The 22731-nt window shown below is 40.1% G+C and overlaps 1 protein-coding gene across 7 annotated transcripts in view; it reads left to right on the forward strand.

Annotated features, from left to right (window-relative positions):
- Positions 1-22731, forward strand: part of TNS3 (tensin 3) — a 434958-nt gene that overhangs the window by 134612 nt on the left and 277615 nt on the right. The window lies entirely within an intron of this gene.

Here is a 22731-nt window from a genome sequence, read left to right on the forward strand (position 1 = left end):
TGGCTGCAGCTCTGCTCCCAGCACAGGATCTGCTCTCCCTGGGCTGCGTCTCTGGCTCTGTGGCTGCGCCTCTGGCCCCTCTGGATCTGGCACGGTTCTGCTCTCCAGCTCAGTTTGGGCCCCTGCTTTCTCCTTAGCTCGGCCCCACTCAGTCTGACCCAGGCAATTCCAACTCACCCGGAGGACGAGACCCACACTGGCCTCCTGTCTCGCTGATTAGCCCGCCCGCCCTGTCAATCAGGCTGACCTGGAGCATTGGCCTCTCGCCATCGTTCCTGGGGACTGTCAGTCTCAGGCTCCTGATTTCCCATCGACCCTTTCCCTTTCAGTGCTGGGAGCTAGCCAACCAAAACACCCCCACTGAATGTTAGTAAGGGGGCAACAGTCCCCTTACATAATGATGAGCAGTCCAGAATAGAATCCAGCTGTCCTGTTGCTGTGTTGGCCTCATAGGATAACAGGAGCTAATTAAATATTTAAAATCATATTTTTTGTCATGAAGTGAGCAGGTGTGGTTGACAACAAGCAGGCAGAAGATTGGTTGAGTAAGGAGGTGCCATATTTATGTAATCTCTTTTCTGAAAATAATCAGTTTAACACACTTGCCCAGGTCATACAGCTCTGCATTGACAGAGCAAGGGATGTATAATCATTTTAGAAATGTGTCCATCGTATCTGATTTCTTTTTCCAGAAATGTATTAGACTCTTAGCTTAAGCATGAAGATCACATTCAACTCTCTTGCATTAATTCCTGGCTCATTCAGATAGCTGGCAGGGAGGACTCAAGTGTGTAGGCCTCAGGCTAGTAGAAGCTGTTGCTTTCCTGGATGAGTTGGAGCAGACAGCCCCAATTATCAGCATTCTCTGCTAGTCAGCCAGAGAACAGATTTGATGTCATCTGTGAAGACAGCTGTTTTTCTGCCTCCTCTGCTAGAGGAAAGGGGCTGGAAGGGAGTGGCTATTAATAAGGGAGGTGGAGTTCATTATGAGAGAAGAGAGAAGGCATTATCCCACCTCCCCAATATACTTAGTGAATTTTGTAAATGGATATCGTTAAGGGTGGCAAGGAGGCAGCTGAGCATGATTCAAAACAATCTGTTTCAAACAATCCAAGGGCTTTGGCTATAAAAAGTTGATGATGAATAGAAGTAAATACAATTTGATGGCTGTCTTGATGCAGACATGTTGTTTACTATAACTCAGCATGCTTCACCAATCAATTATCTAATCCCCTGGGAGTACAGAGAAAGCATTAGATCATATACTTCAGCTGAACATTATCTAATGCATTAAATTTAGTATGAGAGCCCTCTGCAGCTTAAAGGCAGAGGCTGAATTCTCGCATGACCAGCACTCAGCCTTGCTCATGCTTCACTATAGTAATGTTCCACTGAAACAGCTTGGGCTACACTGCTCTGCCATGAGGATGCCACTGCCAGGGCCTGAACAGCTTGTGCGGTATAGCACTAATTCTGCCAGAGCTCAAACGGTAGGGATACTAGACCTACTAATCTGAGAAAAGGAAGGAACGCGGAAATCAGAATAAGAGGCTTAGTTTCCTGTTTGTTGCAGTGCATGGCAAGTCTGCTGCCACCAAGCTAATACTGATCCCCTGTGAACATTTTAAAAATTGATGCAAGTTGTAGCAATTTTGTTGGACAAACAATATTTTGAACCATAAACACTTGGTTTGGTTATTTTGTTTGTTTATGGATTTCAGTAGAAATGTAACACGACCTGGTGCCCAGCTCCACCATCCTTGCTTGTTCAAAATTCTCATCAATGTCACTGGGAGTGTTTTGTATAGCAAGGACTATATAGCATAGAATTCAGTCCCTGGTTAATAACAGCAGAACACAAATATGTATGTATGAATGCTCCCTGCTCCAATAAACCATGTCACCATTTAATAAATGTTTTGTGGTGTATGTCCTCAGGGTGGAGGGATGGCTAATCTCATAATATGAGAGAAAAAGGAATAGGTGATGCATTAAAAAAATTGTTGTTGGCAAAGCAAAATGTTATTCATCAACATGCTCTCACAGGTTCATTTTAAAAGACCACACAGAAAAAACGGGAAAAAATACAAAGATAAATAGATTACCATAAATCCTCCAATGACCAGTGAGAAGAATGTAATTGTATTCTAGGATAGAATTGGTAACTCCACACTGTAGATTCGGGAGTGGCACTAAAGTTAACTTCTAAAGGAGACATGAATATAAAGAATTTGTTTGTGGTAGTTAATGAAATAGTTTTGTTTGACCTGATTTATCTATAATGATCGTGGCTTGAAGTGACATTTGCAAAGGAGTAACAATGAAAACCCAGTTGCTAAATACACAATTTCTAGCTAGTGTATTATAAAATTAGAGATTTTTTGAGCTAAGATACAGCTTCATTTTCTCAATGTAGAAAAAAATGCAAACAATACAGTATTTTTAATGGCCTAGGTTTTCCCAGTTAGTCTTGAAATAAACATTTGAATAGAGAATAAATCCTGAGTACCCCTGTTTAGTGAGATTCAGTAAAGGAATAGATATTTATATCAATTAAAATAAAAAATATAGTAATATATTAGTTAAGGTTGCTTCCGTTAGTATATGTCATAAAATAAAAAATTTCAGAAACAAGGAAGTAAATAAGTTTAAGAACATATACTTCCTATCATAAAGTTGTAAAATTCCAGTCACACACATTTTTCAATATAGTTTCATATGCAAATCACTATCACTAATAGCCTCATAATCCATACAAAGAATGCACATTTAACTACAGCTGCTTATGTAGTGAATTCCATGCTTTTGAGGTGTAATATCTTTTTAACGCATATTTCTTCCAATCTCAGCCATACACAGGGGAGTGGACTGGCAGAGAGAGCAGCATGGTGAACAAGTCTTGGGTCACAGACATTGGCAGTCCTGAATTTATCTCTAGAAAAGAAGGACTTGTCTCTCTGATATAGATGGTAGTTCACTGTAGTGTATCCTAAATACGAAAGAGCAAACATTTCAAACACATTATCCCCTTCAGATTACAATTCAGCCCCACCTCTGAGATTTCTGATAAAGTTGATATTTTAGCTGAAGTCCTGTTCTCCACTATTTCTGTTGTGGATCACATGAAGGCATAGAATTACCACTGTCAGGTAGTATATCACTACTTCCATGGATTTTTAAAAGATCTACTGTTGCTCTCAAGAGAGATGAGGAAAAAGAGCCATCCAATTATTTGTATTGTCTTTGATTATGAGCTTTGAAAAGGGCTAAAATATTTTGTGAACCAAATTTAGAATCTAACATGCATTTTCCTCACCATTGCTTTATCAGGGATACTAATGAACAACCTATTTCTATGGCAATTTTAGATTCACCATTTTCATTCAGCTGGTAACACACAAGTTAACTAAATCTGAACATATTACAGACTTTTTATTTTCCTTCTCTTCCTCTGCAGAAGAATTTGAAGGTTTCTTTCTGTTCACTGAGACTATCCCAATGTAGGTCTTATTATACTTTCTGATTAATTGATTTCTCTGCTCTGTTTGGCTGATTGTAAATATGATCACACAGGCCCTGAAAATGAAGAAAATGAAGATTTTATTTTTATTTCCTTAAGAACAAAAGTGATCTGTATTTTTTTTATTGTCTCTCCTACCCTTGTAATGAAGCTCTGTTTAATGGAATGTTTTTTATCTTTAAAGAAAAAAATGGTCTTTGATGCTATAGGGTGGTGTTAGCTTCCTAGAACCGCCTTTAGGGAACATTAACCCTGCAGACCCAGAGGATAAAAAGCTTTAACAAGCATGTAAAAAGCATTTTTAAACTGGGCTAATTCTGCAAGGGAGATGTACTTAAAGTATTTTGATGGCTTGATTAGTTTTGAAATTGCCCAAAGATTTGCAGAAGCTTTTCAGGTCATGCAGGAAGAAAAATAAAATCCTTTAACTACTGTTTGTGACTCAAAGAATATGTGAACAGTTTTGGTGAGGTTGTTAGCTAGGTCCTGATCTACACTAGAGTTAGGTTGACATAAAGCAGTTTATGTTGACCTAACTCTGCAAGTGTCTACACTAAAATGTTGCTCCTGCCAATATAACTCACCCACTACACCAACTTAATAACTCTACTTCCATGAGAGGTATAGAGTCAACGTCTATGTAGGTAGGTCGACACAGTGTCAGTGTAGACACTTGTTGTTTACATCGACTGTTGTTGCCTTCCAGAAGCAATCCCACAATGGCCACCTTGACAGTTAAATCTGTGCAAGTGCTCCTGGTGAGGATGCACATGGCCCACACGAGGAGCGTAATGTGGACATGCAAAAGTGATTTAATTACTGCAGCGGCTGTATGTTGCTGTAACTTGGGTTGACATAATTTTGTACTGTAGACATACCCTAGAAGTGTGGCATTTCCATGCAGTATACTTTTTGGCTACATATTTTGGCTGGAGGGCTTGAGCCCAGAGGCTGTAAGACTAATGATGGGAACTACCTGTGAATGTTGAAAGGAAAATCTTTCATCCCTCTTGTAATGACGTTGGTGAATTTTTTCTCCAGTAAAATAGATTTCAGCAGGTTTGTGTGGAAGTCAGGTAGTAAAATGTTTCTAATCTAATAAAGTGGAACTTGTGGGCTACAAACCTTAGTCATATGAGAAATCAATAGGCCATCACATGAGTCAGGTGCAGTATCAGAATTAGAGCTGAAGGAATGCAATGTTACTTGTTGGTTAAATTCTCAGTTGTAGGATTCTCAAACCCGGGATTTAAGTACTTATGAACCTTAGATACAATTTACATGTAATGCAAAATCTCATGATTCAGGGTATAAACTAACCCACTAACTGACTTCTTTTGTGGAAAGATTATTTCCCCATTTTTTTCTTAACACTTTCCTGTTAAGCCTCTGCATACTGGAATAGATGGTCCATTTCTCTGAAGTAGTATGGCAATTTTTACATAATTTAATGTGCACCACAGGATTTTTATGGTGGTTAGCTAGAAGAACCAAGCTCAGTTAATTTGAAAGACAGATCAGTTTGTTGTGGAAGCCTGATATTAACCTTTTAAAAATGATAATCTACCTTTCCCACAATTGTTCGCTATTGAATCTTTAGCACCATACTCTACAATTTGCTATAACAATATAGCTCTAGAAGCTTATAATTTATTTTCACACATTTTTTGAGTCTTACAGTGTATAAAATATGAAGGTAATAAACTGTACCTTCCCAGGAAACTATAATGATTTCAATAGTAATTATACTTACAAAGAATAATGCTAATTTAAAAAGAACTAACTCAGTCATTGAAGAGGAAAGGTTCATGTTATTTTCCCTTAAAATTGAAGTGATTAATATTGTGAACTTTAGATTAGATAATGATTACTATAGCTTTGAATCAAAATTCTCAGAAATACAGGACTATTTTAACACACATGTCTTGATTACTGCTCTTAGCAGCAGCTGTTATGCAAGGTGAGATAAGGATAATCAAATATTCTTCAGGGCAGAAACAGATTGCAGGCAGGTAAGAGGGGAAACTGAATAATTGGCTAGGTGAATTTTAGATTTCAGTTATGTCCTTTTGAAGCACCAGGCGGTGGCCCATATTGGAGGTAGAGTACCAGACGTGATGAACTGATGGCATAACCTGCCATGAAACACACTATATTGTTATCATGTTTGTTTTTTCCATCAGGTTTTACTGATAAACAGCTCTATCTCATACTGTTATTGAATACTGATGGTTTATGATTTTTCCAATTTATCAGTATAATTTTTGCACTATTGAAGTTAAATGACCATTTTTTCTTTTAAACATCATATTTACATTTATAATTTAGGGAGAAACACGGGGCTAAGTATAACATCCAGCGTACAGATAACCTTATTTACTTTACATACAACAATAGTTTAGTTCAGGGGTTGGCAACCTTTCAGAAGTGGTGTGCCGAGTCTTCATTTATTCACTCTAATTTAAGATTTCACGTGCCAGTAATACATTTTAACGTTTTTAGAAGGTCTCTTTCTATAAGTCTATAATATACAACAATAGTTTAGTTATATGTAAAGTAAATAAGTTTTTAAAAATGTTTAAGAAGCTTCATTTAAAATTAAATTAAAATGCAGAGCCCCCTGGACCGGTGGCCAGGACCCGGGCAGTGTGAGTGCCACTGAAAATCAGCTCGTGTGCCGCCTTCGGCACGTGTGCCATAGGTTGCCTACCCCTGGTTTAGTTATATATTATAGACTTATAGAAAGAGACCTTCTAAAAACGTTAAAATGCATTACTGGCACGTGAAACCTTAAATTAGAGTGAATAAATGAAGACTCGGCACACCACTTCTGAAAGGTTACCGACCCCTGCTCTATGAGAATGGGGCCTTATATTTGTAACCAGAAACTATAAAGCCTAGCCTGCCTGTCCCCCACCCACAGAGGTACTAGCTTTTAACTCACCGAAAAAGATGTGCAAGTATGATTTTTTTAAATAATTTCACCTTATTAAATGTAACAGACCATATGCCCAACTTCATTATGCAATTGCACTGCCTTACATCACTGCACTCCCCCCATTTCATGCCATTAGTTTGTACACTATCTAGCTTGTAAGTTCTCTGAGGACTTCATACTTGTCTGCACAGCACCTAGCTGGTGCTCTACAAGCTGTTAACTAATAATAATTGCCCAGAGCCAGGAGCGACAGACGCTGCCTAAAAGTGGGGGAGGGGGGCACCAGCACCCAAACCATGGCCCCACCCATTGCATTGCCCCTTCCCCCCAAGGCCCCACCCTTGCACCACCCTTTTCTCCTGAACCTCCACCCCCATGCCACCCCTTCTCCCTGAGACCCCCGCCCCCACACCACCCTTTCCCCAAGACCCTGCTCCTTAACAGTAAAGAATTCAGATATGGGGGCATCAAGAAAATAGGAAAATATTACCTCAAAATTGTTATCCTCCCAATATACTCAGACATTCATTTTCATTTTACACAGACCTCACAAACTCAATTAACACCAAACTCATTGGAAATCACAGTTTTCAGAAAAGACAAAAAGACCTTGAACGATTTACATCTACTACAGTTGAAATTCACCAGCACAAATTCTATGCACTGCCTCAAAGTAGAACTGAATGCATTGGTAGGGTTGCCAACTTTCTAATTCCAGTAAACTGAACACCCTTGCCCCGTCCACCCCTTCCCTGAGGCCCCACCCCTTCCTGAGGCCCCACCCCCACTCATTATTCTCCCCCCCCCCCGTCACTTTCTCTCCCCCACCCTCGCTCATGTGCTCATTTTCACTGCAAGGCCCAAACAGGCATATTTATTGTTTTGACAGCTGTATTATGCTAAGTTCAGGTTTTATTTGTTACAGGATGCTAGAGCTGGCAACAAAATAGTCAAAAGGGGTAATTTTAAAAAAAATGAAATTTCACAAAGATTTTCATGATTCTTTCCCTCCCCTCTTCCCATTTTTCATAACCAGCTCCATGTTTTTTGTTCACTAAAGTTAATGTAATTTTATGTGTGGAATTAGGACCACGCATTATCACAGCTGCAATGGGTCCATTAAAGGCCCACTCCTGAAGCCCAAATACAAATCCATAGAGTATAACCACAGAAATGCACACCTGTACAGATAACTATATAAATAAATCTCACAGCTATATGCAGATACACACATGTATTCATGTGTACTCATCTAGCATGCACTAACACATATACTTCCACATTATTTATTATTACAATTGTTGAGTGCCTAGAGACCCCCAACTAAGATCAGGGCTCCAGGGTGGTAGGTGCTGCACATACACATAAAAAGCGAGAGTCTGCAACAAAGAGTTGATAATGTAGCTAGACAAAGGTGGGGAGAAATGTACGATACATTGGCTCTTCTGCAATTACCGGTCACCAACATTCACTTGTTAAAAAATAATACATTTCTGTTAGAGTTCCCTTCTCTCTTAAAAACTTGTTATGAAATGAATACACACATATTTTATGCCATCAATTATTTTTGTGCGCAAGCCAGCGAAAAAAATAAAAGTCAAAGTGTTAGGCTGCAAATTTTATTCACACAGGTATACACACATGCGGCAATACACGCACCTCCCTACATTAAGGAACAGTCTCTTACATACATACAAGGAATGCATGCACACACTTGCCTACCCAGAGACACTTTTTCATACACTTTTCCAGGGGCTGCCTAAATCACCCAGCCGGGAAGGGAGGAGGGTGGGTTGGATGGGAAAAGATGGGGTGTGGTGTGGGAAGAAAGAGGATGGGGAGGGAAAGAGGCCAAGGACGAGAGCAGGATGAGAGGGGGCAGTTAAGGAGAGATGAGGGTTGGGGGGGGCTATGTGAGGGGACGCAGGGGGAGGCAGAAGGCTACAGGTGCATGAGGATGTGCCACAGGGGTGTATAGGGATATAATGGGAGTGCAGCAGTGTATGGAGGTGAATTGGGTGCAGGAGTGCGGGGGCTGACAGACATGGGGGTGGCAGCTCTGGAAGGTGGAGAGAATGGGTGGGCGAGCACTGTAAGGGGTACAGGGCTGGGATGGATAGGTGTGGGGGGCAGGATGGGATGGGGGAGGGATCCAGTGAGAGGGATAGGGGGTAGGGGTGGGACGGGGAGGGTTACAGTGAGGGGAATAGGGGTGCAGCCCCATTCCCAGCACTCGGAGAAGGGGATACACATACCTCCAAATCCTGGGTGCTGGACCACGGTTCGCAGCAGGGCACGCAGCACAACTCGAGCCCAGCCACATGAGGAGAGCGAGGAGAAGAGGGCCGGGCAGCAGCAGGAGAGGTGCACGCTACGTGACCCCTCAACAGCCACCTGCTGAGCACTCGCAAGTCGTGCTAGTTCCTCCCCTGCCCTGACCCAGCCAATGGGAGCTGCAGCTGCAGGGTGGGGGCAGAACACACACACCCCTGGCAGCCCCTAAGGCAAGGAGTCAGACATGCTGGCTGCTTCCCAAGCAGGCAGCCACGCGGCATGGAAGCTAGCAGGGAGCCTGCCATTACTGCTGCATGGCGCCGCAAACTGGACAGTCAGTTGCCTGGTCAGCAGTGCTGACCAGCGCCACCAGGATCCCTTTTCGACTGGACACCTGGTCACCCTATGCATAGGTCTTGCGCTGGTTCTGTGTGGAGAGAAGAGCTTCACCCCATTTAAATGTGTTCTGGGCAGGGGTGCTGGAACAGGGGGACCAGGAGACTCTGCCCTCCCACTTTTTAGCGGCCATAAGGGTGAGGGACGGGAGGAGGGGGAAGAGAGGAGCGCGGGGGCAGGGGGTGTCACATGATTTTGAAACTGCCCTAGCCCTGACATAATTTAAAGCAGCCTAGAAGCTGCTCTAATTTGCAACTACTGACTGGAGTCACTAGGAGGTTATAAGCCAGCTGCGAATTGCTGTAAAGGAACAAACCCTGCACTTCATCCCTGCCACCTCACTTCATCATGCTTCCTCTCTCTGCTAGTGCTCCCTGTGCCAGTGGAGACTGGCACAGGAGTTGGCTCTGCTGGCTTTACACTAGTTGAGAATTCCCTCCAGCTGTGTTAATTGGCTGGCTGTGCTGAGTTATGTTCTCTTTGCACTGCTCAGGGGGGCACGAAGGGGCTGGGAATCTGGCCCAGAATATTTAGAATCCATTTATACTTTCCAGTATCTAGAGAACCATAGAGAAATTGCTGTGGCAAAACTGATGCCTTTACAGAGCCAGAGTCCACCCTTACGAGGCATCCTCCTGTCTTAAAAGATGTCCTTGAAGTACTGAGTATAGTTCTGCTCCACCATTATTAGATCACCTCTATTCTTAAGCAAGTGTCCATTATGGTCTCTAGAGTGGTCACTTAACACAGGTTTTCACTGGATAGGAAAAGTACTGAGAAGGTAGCATCTGATTCAAGGCAAATATTTCCATGATTTATGAACTTTCAATGTGTACTTTTCATTAGTCATAGAGCTGATGGGTGCACTTCCTGTACAGAGCACAGGACCACAGAGCAAATGCTATTTACTAAGCTTTTATGCCTATGCATTTTTTATATTTCTCCTCTATTTCATCCTGGGGAGGGGGGGGGTGAGGTGAAAAGATGCACTCAGAGAAACAAGATAGCAATAGTCAGAACCTCTCCCACAAACTTGTCCCAGAAAAATTAGTTTCATATGTAATAAACATAGTGTGCTACATCTGTCCCAAGGAGGAATGCTGGATTGAATCTGACTCCAGTTGTGAAACAGCTTAGTAACTGGTGAGATTGCTAAAATCCTTAATCACATTTTGTTGGTTGGAGGCTCCCATTTCTCCATGATTAGTTTACTAATGTGCATCCCTGGCCCCCTCAGCTGTTCACTTTGTTCATTGCTCTGGCACACAGCTGCTGCAGCTCTCCTTGTATCAGTTCATTTTCTCTTTCTTTCTCTCTGTTCTCCCCCTTCCTGACCCCTCCTACCTTCCTTTTTCTTGTCTGGGTGTGTGGCTTAATATAAGAGGCATCCACTGGTGACTTTGTTGTATTGAGCCACCTGAGTTGCTGCACTGTCACGGAAGCACAGAAGAGAAAGTTGGGCTGGAAGGTTTCTGCATGATCCTGACCCGCCCCTGCCATCCCCGTCCCCCCACATTAGCTGTTTCCATGAGCAGCTTCATTAAGGACTATCAATGGCTGAGGGAGGAAAGATGCATGGATCTAAATACAGCCAGAGAAGCACATGCTTTGCCTGTTTGGTGTTTTAATGCAGCTGTGAGAATACATCTACAGTGGTAAGAGGTGGATTAAGGATTCTGGATGCAGAAGGATTATAATAAAAGAATCAAAATGCTGACCATTTAAAGTGTAATCGTGTGTGCATATGTGGATTTTGGCTTTCCAATGTTTATGTCAATACTTTTCGTAGAAAATTAAATTAAAGATGAAACTCACACAGCTGTAGTCAGATGCAATCTTATTTTTCTAATATTCAAAGGACCAAATTTTGTTATTTGGATGCGTGCATAGGATCTCACTAACTTTAAAAAAAATAATAGTTTACTTCTTATACGTGCAGGATTTCAGCCTTTGAGAGCACAAAGCCAGTTCATTAAACAAAGAAATGTAAGCTTGTGACAATCAGTTTTCATTATACACATTATCCTTTGACTCTTTTCAGGCACTTCTTGTGCATCTGACTCACACGGAACAAGTGCCAGTTTGCCAATGGGCTGACGATGAGATAGAAAGAGAGAGAGATTTTTCCAATATCTGGAATAATGATGACTCTCCTGGGCCTTTTTTAATACAAGCCCATGTATTTTTTAAAACATGAGGATTTGTAAAATAAAAGTCTGAAGGGTTGATGAAACAAAAGCTGTGGCCTAAAATATGAACAGCCAATAGTATTTGATATTGACAAAGGGAAAAGTGAAACATATGCAAATATTTACTCTTGCTAGCTTGGGGAAGAATAAATTACATCCATCTGAGTCAGCTGTTTCCTGGGGGAGCTTCATCTCAAGTACAGAAGATGGTCCCTTATGACTTGGCAAAGGGAGGGCAACTTGAATTTCCACAGGGGCACAAGGGGTTGCCCAGGGAATGCTTGAATCAGCATGAATCTGGCTACCCTGCTCACTGCCTCTGCTTAGACAATGCCACACCACCCACCCATATGCAGGGCTACCAGCTTTCATGGGAAGAAAGATTTGAAACTCGCTCTGGGTCCAGGAAGCCAGGGAGAACTTGGATTATCATATGTGTTACATTTAAAACTCTCTGTGTCCAAGCTTTTTCTGGTTGGAGATCAAAGTTTTTCACTCCCTTGTAAAATAAGGCATTATTTCAGATACTGGAAAACAGAAAAGAGCATAAACTCTGGCAAATCAAGTGTAAAAGTCTAATTTAGGCAGGCCAAAAAAGAATTAGAAGAGCAACTTGCAACAGACACAAAAACTAAGTGCACCAGCCTGCCAAACAATCAGTGGGGCCACTGGACAATCAAGGGGTTATTTACAAGTTCCCATAATATAAGAACTAGGGGCCACCAAATGAAATTAATGGGCAGCAGGTTTAAAACAAATAAAAGAAAGTTCTTCTTCACACAGTGCACAGTCAACCTGTGGAACTCCTTACCTGAGGAGGTTGTTAAGGCTAGGACTGTAACAGTGTTTAAAAGAGCACTAGATAAATTCATGGAGGTTAAGTCCGTCAATGGCTATTAGCCAGGATGGGTAAGGAATGGTGTCCCTAGCCTCTGTTTGTCAGAGGGTGGAGATGGATAGCAGGAGAGAGATCACTTGATCATTACCTGTTAGGTTCACTCCCTCTGGGACACCTGGCATTGGTCACTGTCAGTAGTCAGGATACTGGGCTGGATGGACCTTTGGTCTGACCCAGTATGGCCATTCTTATAAGTTCATGGAGGATAGGTCCATTATTGACTATTAGCCAAGATGGTCAGGGATGCAACCCCATGCTCTGGGTGTCCCTAAACCTCTGACTGCCAGATGCTGGAACTGGATGACAGGGGATGAATCACTTGATAAGTTGACCTCTTCTGTTCATTCCCTCTGAAGAATCTGGCTTTGGCCACTATCGAAGGATAGGATAGTGGGCTAGATGGACCATTAGTCTGACTCAGTATGGCCAACTCCTAAACTGTTAAGTAGACTTATTTGTAAGTTTCCAGAACATTCCAGATGTGCACTTAGAGTAGTTTGGTGAGGGTACACATTGGTTTTCATGATCAACAAAGGGATTTAATTCCTAGTATAATTGAAAAGCTCAGTGTCAACCATAACTCTGAGGCACTTCAATGGGGAGGTAATGTATTTTCATGAATAGGGTATTGGACTGGAAGTCAGGTGACCTGGGTTCTGTTCCTAGTTTGGCCACTGTCTTTTCTACTTAGATTGTAAGCTCTTTTCTGGCAGGGACTTTTTGTTCTGTGTTTTGTGCAGCACCCAGCATAGTGGGGTCTTAGTCCTTGACTAGGGCTCTGAGGTGTCACTGAAATAATTAATAATAATAATAAAGAATGCTGATCCTCTATTATTTTTTAAAAAATTAAGATGTTTTCTCATGCTGTTTAAACAATAGCTTGTCAAAGCAGCTTTTCATGGGACATACTTGCCTTTGTTTTTCCTTTTCTTTTCCTCCTTTGGCCTGTTGATATCACCCAGTAGTATGGCTCCATCTTAAAATATCTTACAAATAGGGCTGTCAAGCAATTAAAAGAATTAATCGCGATTAATTGTGTTGTTAAACAATAATGGAATACCATTTATTTAAATATTTTTGGATGTTTTCTACATTTTCAAATATATTGATTTCAATTACAATACAGAATACAGAGTATATAGTGCTCACTTTATATTTATTTCTTATTACAAATATTTGCACTGTAAAAAAAATAGTATTTTTCAATTCACCTCATACAAGCACTGTAGTTCAATCTCTTTATCATGAAAGTTGAACTTACAAATGTAGAATTATGTACCAAAAATAATTTCATTGAAAAATAAAACAATGTAAAACTTTAGAGCCTACAAGTCCACTCAGTCCTACTTCAGCCAATCAGACAAACAAACAAGTTTGGTTACAATTTACAGGAGATAATGCTGCCCACTTCTTGTTTACAATGTCACCTGAAAGTGAGAACAGGCGTTTGCATGACACTGTTGTAGCCAGCGTTGCAAAATATTTACGTGCCAGATGCGTTAAAGATTCATATGTCCCTTCATCTTCAACCACCATTCCATAGAACATGCGTCCATGCTGATGACGGGTTCTGCTCGATAATGATCCAAAGCAGAGTGGACCGATGCATGTTCATATTCATCATCTGAGTAGGATGCCACCAGCAGATGGTTGATTTTCTGTTTTGGTGGTTCGGGTTCTGTAGTTTCTGCATCGGAGTGTTGCTCTTTTAAGACTTCTGAAAGCATGCTCCAAACCTCGTCCCTCTCAGATTTTGGAAGGCACTTCAGATTCTTAAACCTTGGGTCAAGTGCTGTAGCTATTTTTAGAAATCTCACATTGGTATCTTCTTTGCATTTGGTCAAATATGCTGTGAAAGTGTTCTTAAAACAAACGTGTACTGGGTCATCATCCGAGACTGCTATAACACAAAATTTATGGCAGAATGCATTTAAACCAGAGCCAAAGACATACAGTTCTTCCCCAAGGAGTTTGGTCACAAATTTAATTAACGCGTTATTTTTTAACGAGCATCATCAGCATGGAAGCATATCCTCTGGAATGGTGGCCGAAGCATGAAGGGGCATACGAATGTTTAGCATATCTGGCACATAAATACGTTGCAACACTGGCTATAAAAGTGCCATGTGAATGCCTGTTTTCACTTTCAGGTGACATTGTACATAAGAAGCAGGCAGCAGCATCTCCTGTAAATGTAAACAAACTTGTTTGTCTTAGCAATTGGCTAAACAAGAAGTCGGACTGAGTGGACTTGTAGGTTCTAAAGTTTTACATTGTTTTGTTTTTGAGAGCAGTTATGTAAGAAAAAAAAATCTACATTTGTAAGTTGCACTTTCATGATAAAGAGATTGCACTACAATACTTGTATGAGTGAACTGAAAAATACAATTTATTTTATCATTTTTACAGTGCAAACATTTGTAATAAAAAATAATACAAAGTGATCACTGTACACTTTGTATTCTGTATTGTAATAGAAATCAATATATTTGAAAATGTAGAAAAATATCTGAATATATTTAATACATTTCAATTGGTATTCTGTTGTTTAACTGTGCGATTAATCACAATTAATTTTTTTGAGTTAATCATGTGATTAATTGACAACCCTGCTTACAATGAGTAGCTTACACGCATAAAGGCTAAGCACACCTGCTGTTGTTTCAGTGGGATGGTGATTTCCCTTTGGCTCACCTGGCGGAGCAGCTCCAAATATAACACATGTCCCAGCCTGAGTCACAGGCATTACAGTGGAGGAGCCACGATATCCTGGCCACTGACTGGGAGCCAGTTGAGCTGGGTTCTGTTCCCAGCTCAGGCATTGACATGCAGTGTGACTTTCAGCCAAGTCTTTTCCCCATCTCGGATCACCTCGCTGCCATTGTAAAGTTCTTTATGATTTATGGATATTAAGTGCTAAGTATTATTATTACCATCCATCTTTCCAAAGTTAATTTGTAATAGTAGGCAGCGATGATAAGTTATCAGCCAGTTACATCACAATTTATATTTATTTCACTGTTATATGTTCCATACTGGTAGCTATGGGAATAATCAATGACTTAAGTACACATAAAATCCTCTGGATTTCCATGCTGACTGCTATTATAGCAGGAGCAACTTCTGTCATACAGTGAGATTTACTCAGCTTTATATATTTAACTTATATATGTATATACTTGGACATGCCTAGCACCACGTAACGTTAAAAAGGAAGTCAATGAGATCAAATACTATATATAGTTTCAAATGTATGAGTCAGTAGCACATTTTCTAGCAGATTAGTCACATTAAAATTATCATACAAGAACTACATGCTTGTAGGCATTTTTGGTGTGTTTGCTGTTTTTGGAAAATGCTTCCTAGTTTATTCACTCTATTTTGTTGTGAAGGGGTATTTTTGAGTAAGAATCTTGGTACAGTCACTTCATCCAGCTATTAAAAATGCCAATCAAACCAGCTGCTGTTCTAAAAGCTATTTTAGATTATAGATAGATAATATTCCATTACTTGGCCTCTGTACAGAGGGCAATGTTAAACAGTTTTCTGATAACGAAACCTGACACGAAGATGGTGTGCTGATTTAGAAAGCAAAATGTTGAAAATATTGTTTATGATTGGGGGAAACTACCTGAAGTAGTTCAAGGCAGGAATAAAAGCAACTCTTATGCTTTGGGTTTGGCGGAGTAATTTCCAGTCATGGCTATACCAACATTTGGAAATTCCACTCGGATAGAGCAAAAAGCACCTCGATGGGATTTTCTTCTCCCTTGATTGTTTTGCTGTGGCTGTAAGTAACTGGCTGGTATATGGAACTTTATGGCACAGAATTTAAATAATAGCTACTGGGGTGGGAAATGGAAGGAAAGTGTCAAAAGCAAGCATGAATAGTGCATATCAGGCGAAGCGGTGGTGGTGGGAATATATTCTCTTGCATTTCCCTTGACTACTTTTTTCCCCTTAGCTATTTGATTTATTTGGTTGCTATCCACAGAAATAGATATGTGGCTGGGCTCTGCGAAGGTTTTGTAACCAGGAGCCCAGCCTCATCATAAAGAACTCTTTCAGTCATCACTTAATTGAACTTTTCTTTTGGGCTGCCCATAAGAAGAGGTCAAAGTAGGGCATTTCCTTAGCCCATAAAAAAATAACTTGAAAGGGGGTCTGTGCTTCTGGAGCCATAATTACCAAGATTTTCAGTCTCTCCCACCTGAAGGGTTGCTACTGCTGCAGCAGAGTGTGTACGTGCGTGCGTGCAGCGTGGGAGCAGCAACTTGAGAAACCCATTGCTTTTAGCTCCCTTTTTTCCCAGTATTAAAAAAGAAAAAGAAAAATTCTTGCATTGGATAGTGGATTTAGAACTACCTTGGACAGTACAAGAATGAACAGGCAGAACCACAGGAAACTGCAGCATTGGTCGGTAAGTTCTTTAAAGAAAACAAGGAGAGGGATTATATTTGCCTGACTTCAGGCAAGTAGTGAGCAAAAAAGTATCTTGGGTTGATATGGTTCTATTGCTGTGCTAAGAGGTTTTTACTGTGCATGTAAAATTCAGTATAGGTCTGAATGGTTTGAAGTGCAGAATGCTTATGGCACTATAGACCCTCTGCTTATAGTTTTCTATTAACTGGGAGCTTTCCAGTGGATTGTTTCTGGGGGTAGCACTTGGATATTCCTTATCCCAAAAGAGGAAAAAATAAAAAGCAGTTAGTAGTTTGATACAAAATGTTGATTCTATAAACACACATGGATGCATTTTCTTTACATCTTCCTAGGAATACTATAGAGTAATATAGCATCAGATTTACATTATTGGGGTACAGTGGGGAAAAATAATCAATTTAGGAGTAACATATGGCTTAGTTATATTCAAGCTAGATTACTGCATGTACGTGTGTGTGTGTGTGTGTGTGTGTGTGTGTGTGTATATACATATATATAACTAAAATTTTGAAATGTTAGACATTTTTAGGATTTTGTCTTCAAGAAGATAATTATCTGTACTGAATTTTTTGAAAGTGTTTACTTGAATCCTTGATGCAAAGATCTAAAGCCCATTGTACCCTTCAAAAACCGCATGCTATATCACTGTTGTAGTTTGATAGTGGGAACATATGGTTACAATTAAAATGTACACAAGCTGTTTGGTTCTGTCCTTTAGTAAATAATCACTGTTACTCCCTGTCTAGGTGATGTAATTGTCCGTAGATGTAATTGTAATCATCCAGTTTAAGCCTCTGCCAAGGTTGTCAGTGCTGCTGTCAACCAAGTCAGATGCCCTGACTGGTTTGGTCCTCTCTTCTCATCTTAACTGAAATTAGAGAGTGTTTCTTGTACTTGTATAGAGCTATAAACTACAAAGATCCTCTTAAGATTGAGATTCGTAGACTCCAAGGCCAGAAGTACCCATTTTGAACATCTAGTCTGATCTCCTGTATGACCCAGGCCAGAGAACTTCTACAACATAATTCCTAGAGCAGATCTTTTAGAAAAACAGCCAGTCTTGATTAAAAAATACCAGTGATGGGAGAATCCACCATGACCCTCGGTAAAGTGTTCCAATGGTTAATGACCCTCACTGTTAAAAAATGTACGCCTTATTCCCTGTCTGAATTTTCCTAGCTTCATCTTCCAGCCATTGGATTGTGTTATACTTTTCTCTTCTAGATTGAAGAGCCCATTATTAAATATTTGTTCCTCGTGTACAATCTTATAGACTGTAATCAAGTCACCCCTTAGCCATCTGTTAAGCTAAATAGATTGAGCTCCTTCATGCTATTACTATAAAGCATGTTTTCTATTCCATTAATCATTCTTATAGCTCTTCTCTGAACCCTCTTCAATTTATGAGCATCCTTCTTGAATTGTGGGCACCAAAACTGGACACAATATTTCAACAGCGCTTGCACCAGTTCCAAACATAGAGGTGAAATAACCTCTCTACTCCTACTCTGGTTATACATCCCAGGATCACATTAGCTCTTTTGGCCACGGCATCACATCAGAAGCTCATGTTCACTTATCCATCCCCAATCCCAAATCTTTTTCAGATTCTTGCTTCCCAGAATAGAGTCTCCCATCCTGTCAGTATAGTCTACATTCTTTGCTCCTAAATGTATACCTTTACATATTGTTTGCTTATGCACAGTTTATCAAGTGATCCAGATTGCTCTGAATCAGTGACCTGTCTTCTTCATTATTTACCACTCCCCCGTTGTTTATGTCATTTGCAAATGTTATCCGTTATTATTTTATGTTTTCTTCCAGGTCATTGATAAAAATCTTACGTAGCATAGTGCCAGGAACCATTCCCTATGGGGGGAAGCCATTGGAAACACACCCACTCAGTGACAATTCCCCATTTACAATTACATTTTGAGACCTATTAGTTAGCCAGTTTTTAATTCATTTAATATATGCCATGTTAATTTGATCTTGTGCTAGTTTTTTAATCAAAATGTTGTTTAGTACCAAGTCAAATGCCTTAGAAAAGTCAAGGTATGTTATATCAACATGATTACCTTACCAACCTTGTCATCTCATTTTAAAAAATCAAGTTAGTTGGACGAAATTGATTTTCTATGTTGATTTGCATTAATTACATTACCTTCCTTTAATTCTTTATTAATCTAGTCCCATCTCAGCCATTCCATTATTTTGCCCAAGACTGATATATATATCAGAATTGGAAAAGGTGCAGAGAGGGGCAACAAAAATGATTAGAGGTATGGTACAGCTTCTATATGAGACGAGATTAAAAAGACTGGTCTGTTCAGATTAGAAAAGAGATGACTAAGGGAGTATATGACAGAGGTTTATATAATTGTGAATGGCATAAGGAAGAATTACTTACCTGTTCACATAACACAAGAACTAGGGGTCACCCACAGAAATGAATGGGCAGCAGGTTTAAAACAAACCAAATGATGTACTTCTTCACACAATGCACAGTCAACCTCTGGAACTCATTGCCAGGAGACGCAGTAAAGGCTAAAAGTATAACTGGGTTCAAAAAAGACTTAAATAAGTTCATGGAGTATAGGGCTATCAATGGCTATTAGCCAAAGTCAAGGACACAACCCCATGCTCTGGTTGTCCCTAAACCTCCAACTGCCACAAATATGTGGCACTGGCCATGGTCAGAGAGACACTAGTGGGCTAGATGGACCTTTGGTAAGACCCAGGATGGCCATTATTATATTCTTAGGACTAGCCTATAATTATCCTGATCTTTCCATTTTAAAAAAATTGGCACATTAGCTTTTTTCCCAGTCTTCTGAAATTCTTTCATTTTACTGAACATCGACATTAATGGTCCAGTGAGCTCTTCGGCAAGCTCTTTTTAAAGTCTTGGATGCAAGTTTTCTGGGCACATAGATTTTTCACATGTCTGATTTTAATAGTTTCTGTTTAACATCCTCCAGAGATATTAGTGGAATGGAAAGAGTGTTATCACCATTTGATGAGACTATTATCTATTTTTCCCCAAATACAGAACAGAAATATTTATTGAACTCTTCTGCCTCTTCTACATTATTATTGATAGTTTTACCATTTGCATCTAGTAATGGATCAGGATTATTTTTGTTCCTAGTATATTTTAAAAACTCCTTATTGTCTTTAATTCTGTGGGCCACAGATTTCTCCTTGTGTCTCTTCGTTTCCTTTATCGGTTTTCAACAGTTTCTCACTTCTGATTTATATTCATCACTATCAACTTCCCCTTTCTTCCATCTGTTATATATATTTTTTTCATAGCTGCCTTTACTTCCGCTCTAAAGTAGGTTGTTATTGTAACCAGCACAGCCTTCTTCTCAGTTGTGGGATTGTGGCTTTTGGGGCGGGTCTGTAAGGTGTTCTTAAATTATTCCCAATTATTGTTCACATTTTTCGGATTAAATTCTTCCTCCCATGATAGTTTCATATGTCCCCAAAATCCGCTGGGCTGTTGTTTGAACACTGATGTAAATTTACATCTGATGGCATGTGGAAGACAGTATAGCTGTTTGTGCTGTCACTACATAGTAAGGATGGTGAGCTGTGAGAAATATTTGAAGTCAGCATAGCTGAGGATCCACTTCTGAATTTCCACACTGAGGCCCAGATTCTGCTCTCAGTTATTCTGGTGCAAATCTAGAATAACTCCATTGTGGCTCTGTTGGATTCATCGCCCAGACTATTTCCTTGTGTGGTTTAAACAGAGAAAAAAGACAGAGAGAGACAGAGAGAGAGAGAGCTTGCTTTTTGAAAAAGAGAAATTGCATAGTGCCAGCAATCAAGACCAGCACTAATTACAGCCTGTCCCTCAGGCTGGTAATCAGTCTGTAACCTGTGGTGCTGCACTCTCTCTTCCAATTTTGGCTCTTAACAATTAAATGCAATTTAGATTCCAGCCCTGAACCTTCTGAAAGTGGGAGTATTGTTGCTGCCTCCCCCTGTTTTCCTCTTGGCACCATCCCTATTTGAGAACTGAGAAAGCCATTCCACGTGATAACAAAGGAAGCCTGATCCAGGCTCCTTCGCATTTCACAATGGAAGTGTTATGTACTGATAATGCATGGGCAAATGTTATTATTCCAGCTGCTAAATTAATTGTTACATGAATTCCTTGGAGAGCTAACTGTAGAATAGATATAAAATTGAGCAGCAAAACAAACAAATGAAAAAAAAAAAGTGTGTGCCCTTCCATTACTTGATGGATAATACTGACCAAAAACTATCCTCAAAAATCCCCTGCCACACACACACAAAAAAAGATTTTTACATGACAAATAAGATATAATGATTAATTGGTTAGTTAATGGATCAAGCCCTAGCCATGTTAAAGACTGAATTTTGCTCTGCAAACAACAGCAACATCTGTACTCCTCTGGGACAATGCAGATCACCACGCCCAGAGTAAAGCGCATGAGAGGTGGGGATAAAACATTCTTGGTGGAGGGGATCTGGCTGTGGAGCAAACTTCCAGGGAAGATCCGGCAAATCCACAGCCTGACTGTCTTTAGGAAATCTTACAAAAATGTCCTCTTCGAGAATGCCTTTCGACCATAGGAATGACATTGACACGCTAACAACACCTTCTACCTGTAAACACCAACCAACCACAAAAAAAAAAGAGAAAATTAATAAAATCTAAAAAACCCAAACCCAATAATACCACCCCAACCAGAATTCTTACCTGGAAAAGGGAGACTCCACGAAGTCCACTTGGAATTTTGTTTTTGCTATGGTGATTTTATGTGGAAGTTGCTTAGACACGATGGTGATGTGCAACATAAAATGTCATCAGCTCTAAAATTCAATGGCCCCAATGCTCCCTCACTAACCACAGTGTGAATTAGAGGTAATGCCACTGACATCAGTGAAGTTACAGTGATGCAACTGGGAGTTATGCTCCTTAGGCCTTTTGAAAAGCTCCCTCCATATTTCTGATATTAAAAAAGGATGCAGGAAAAAGATCTTTGAGCAGAAACTTGGTGTATTGTTTATCATTTGTGCCAGTTCCTGTATCATGTAAGAATGGAAAAGGGCACAAATGCACTTATGTTCTTTACAATTCATCTTTAATATGCATCGTAACTATGGTCATGATTTTCAGCTAAAGGTAAAGTAGCACTAAGCAAACATATACAAGATGATTAGAAATACCTCAAACATATAGGAAGTTTTGTGACTCCAGCTTTTATAGGAATACACTTAGCAATCAGTCTGAATAATTAATAAGGCGTAATAATAATGCAATACAACTTTATTCACGACTGTTTTATCTAGTGTTAAATATTCCAAAGGAATAGGATCTTCCACCATTTCCCTAGGAAGAGTATTCCACAGTTTAATACATCTCACTATCAGATGGTTTTTCCTGAAGTTCAGCCTAAATTTTATTTCTTCACTTCAAATAATTCCTTCTGGATATGTATAATAATATTAGGACTTGGCACTTTTCATCTCTAGATCCCACAGCACTTCACAAAGACAGGTAAATATCATGATCCCCATTTTACAGATGGGGAAAACAAGGTGCAAAGTCACACAATGAAAAAACCATTTCAGAGCCATAAACAGAACCCAAATCTTGTCCATTGCAACATGCTGTCTCTCACATTTGAAAGTTTGCACCCTTCAGGGGTATGTAAATTGTTCTTATGAGCTCCTAGCTATACTTACACGTTAGGTTATCTGTTATGGAGGGACAAGTTTCCAACTAGGGATTCTAGACAGCTGTAGTGCAGTGCAATTGCTCAAAAGTAAACATGTCCACTGTACTCTGATAGCTAAGGAGAGTGATTTGTGTGTGCATGAAGGGAGGGGTAAATATGGGGCTTATAGAAACTCTGTTGAGATTTTCATTGTCCAAGGCATTGTTCCTTTTTTAAATACATACCAAATTTTGTTTCCCATTTCTAAGTAGGACTTCAGCCATCAACCATGCTATTTTGCAGCCAACATGGCATTATTGCTGCTTTGCCTTTCTGCAGTAGACATGCTTTGTCTAGTGATGAGAGAGGGGCAGAAT

This window comes from Malaclemys terrapin, chromosome 2 (genome assembly GCF_027887155.1).
Source record: "Malaclemys terrapin pileata isolate rMalTer1 chromosome 2, rMalTer1.hap1, whole genome shotgun sequence".
Taxonomy (NCBI): Eukaryota; Metazoa; Chordata; order Testudines; family Emydidae; genus Malaclemys; species Malaclemys terrapin.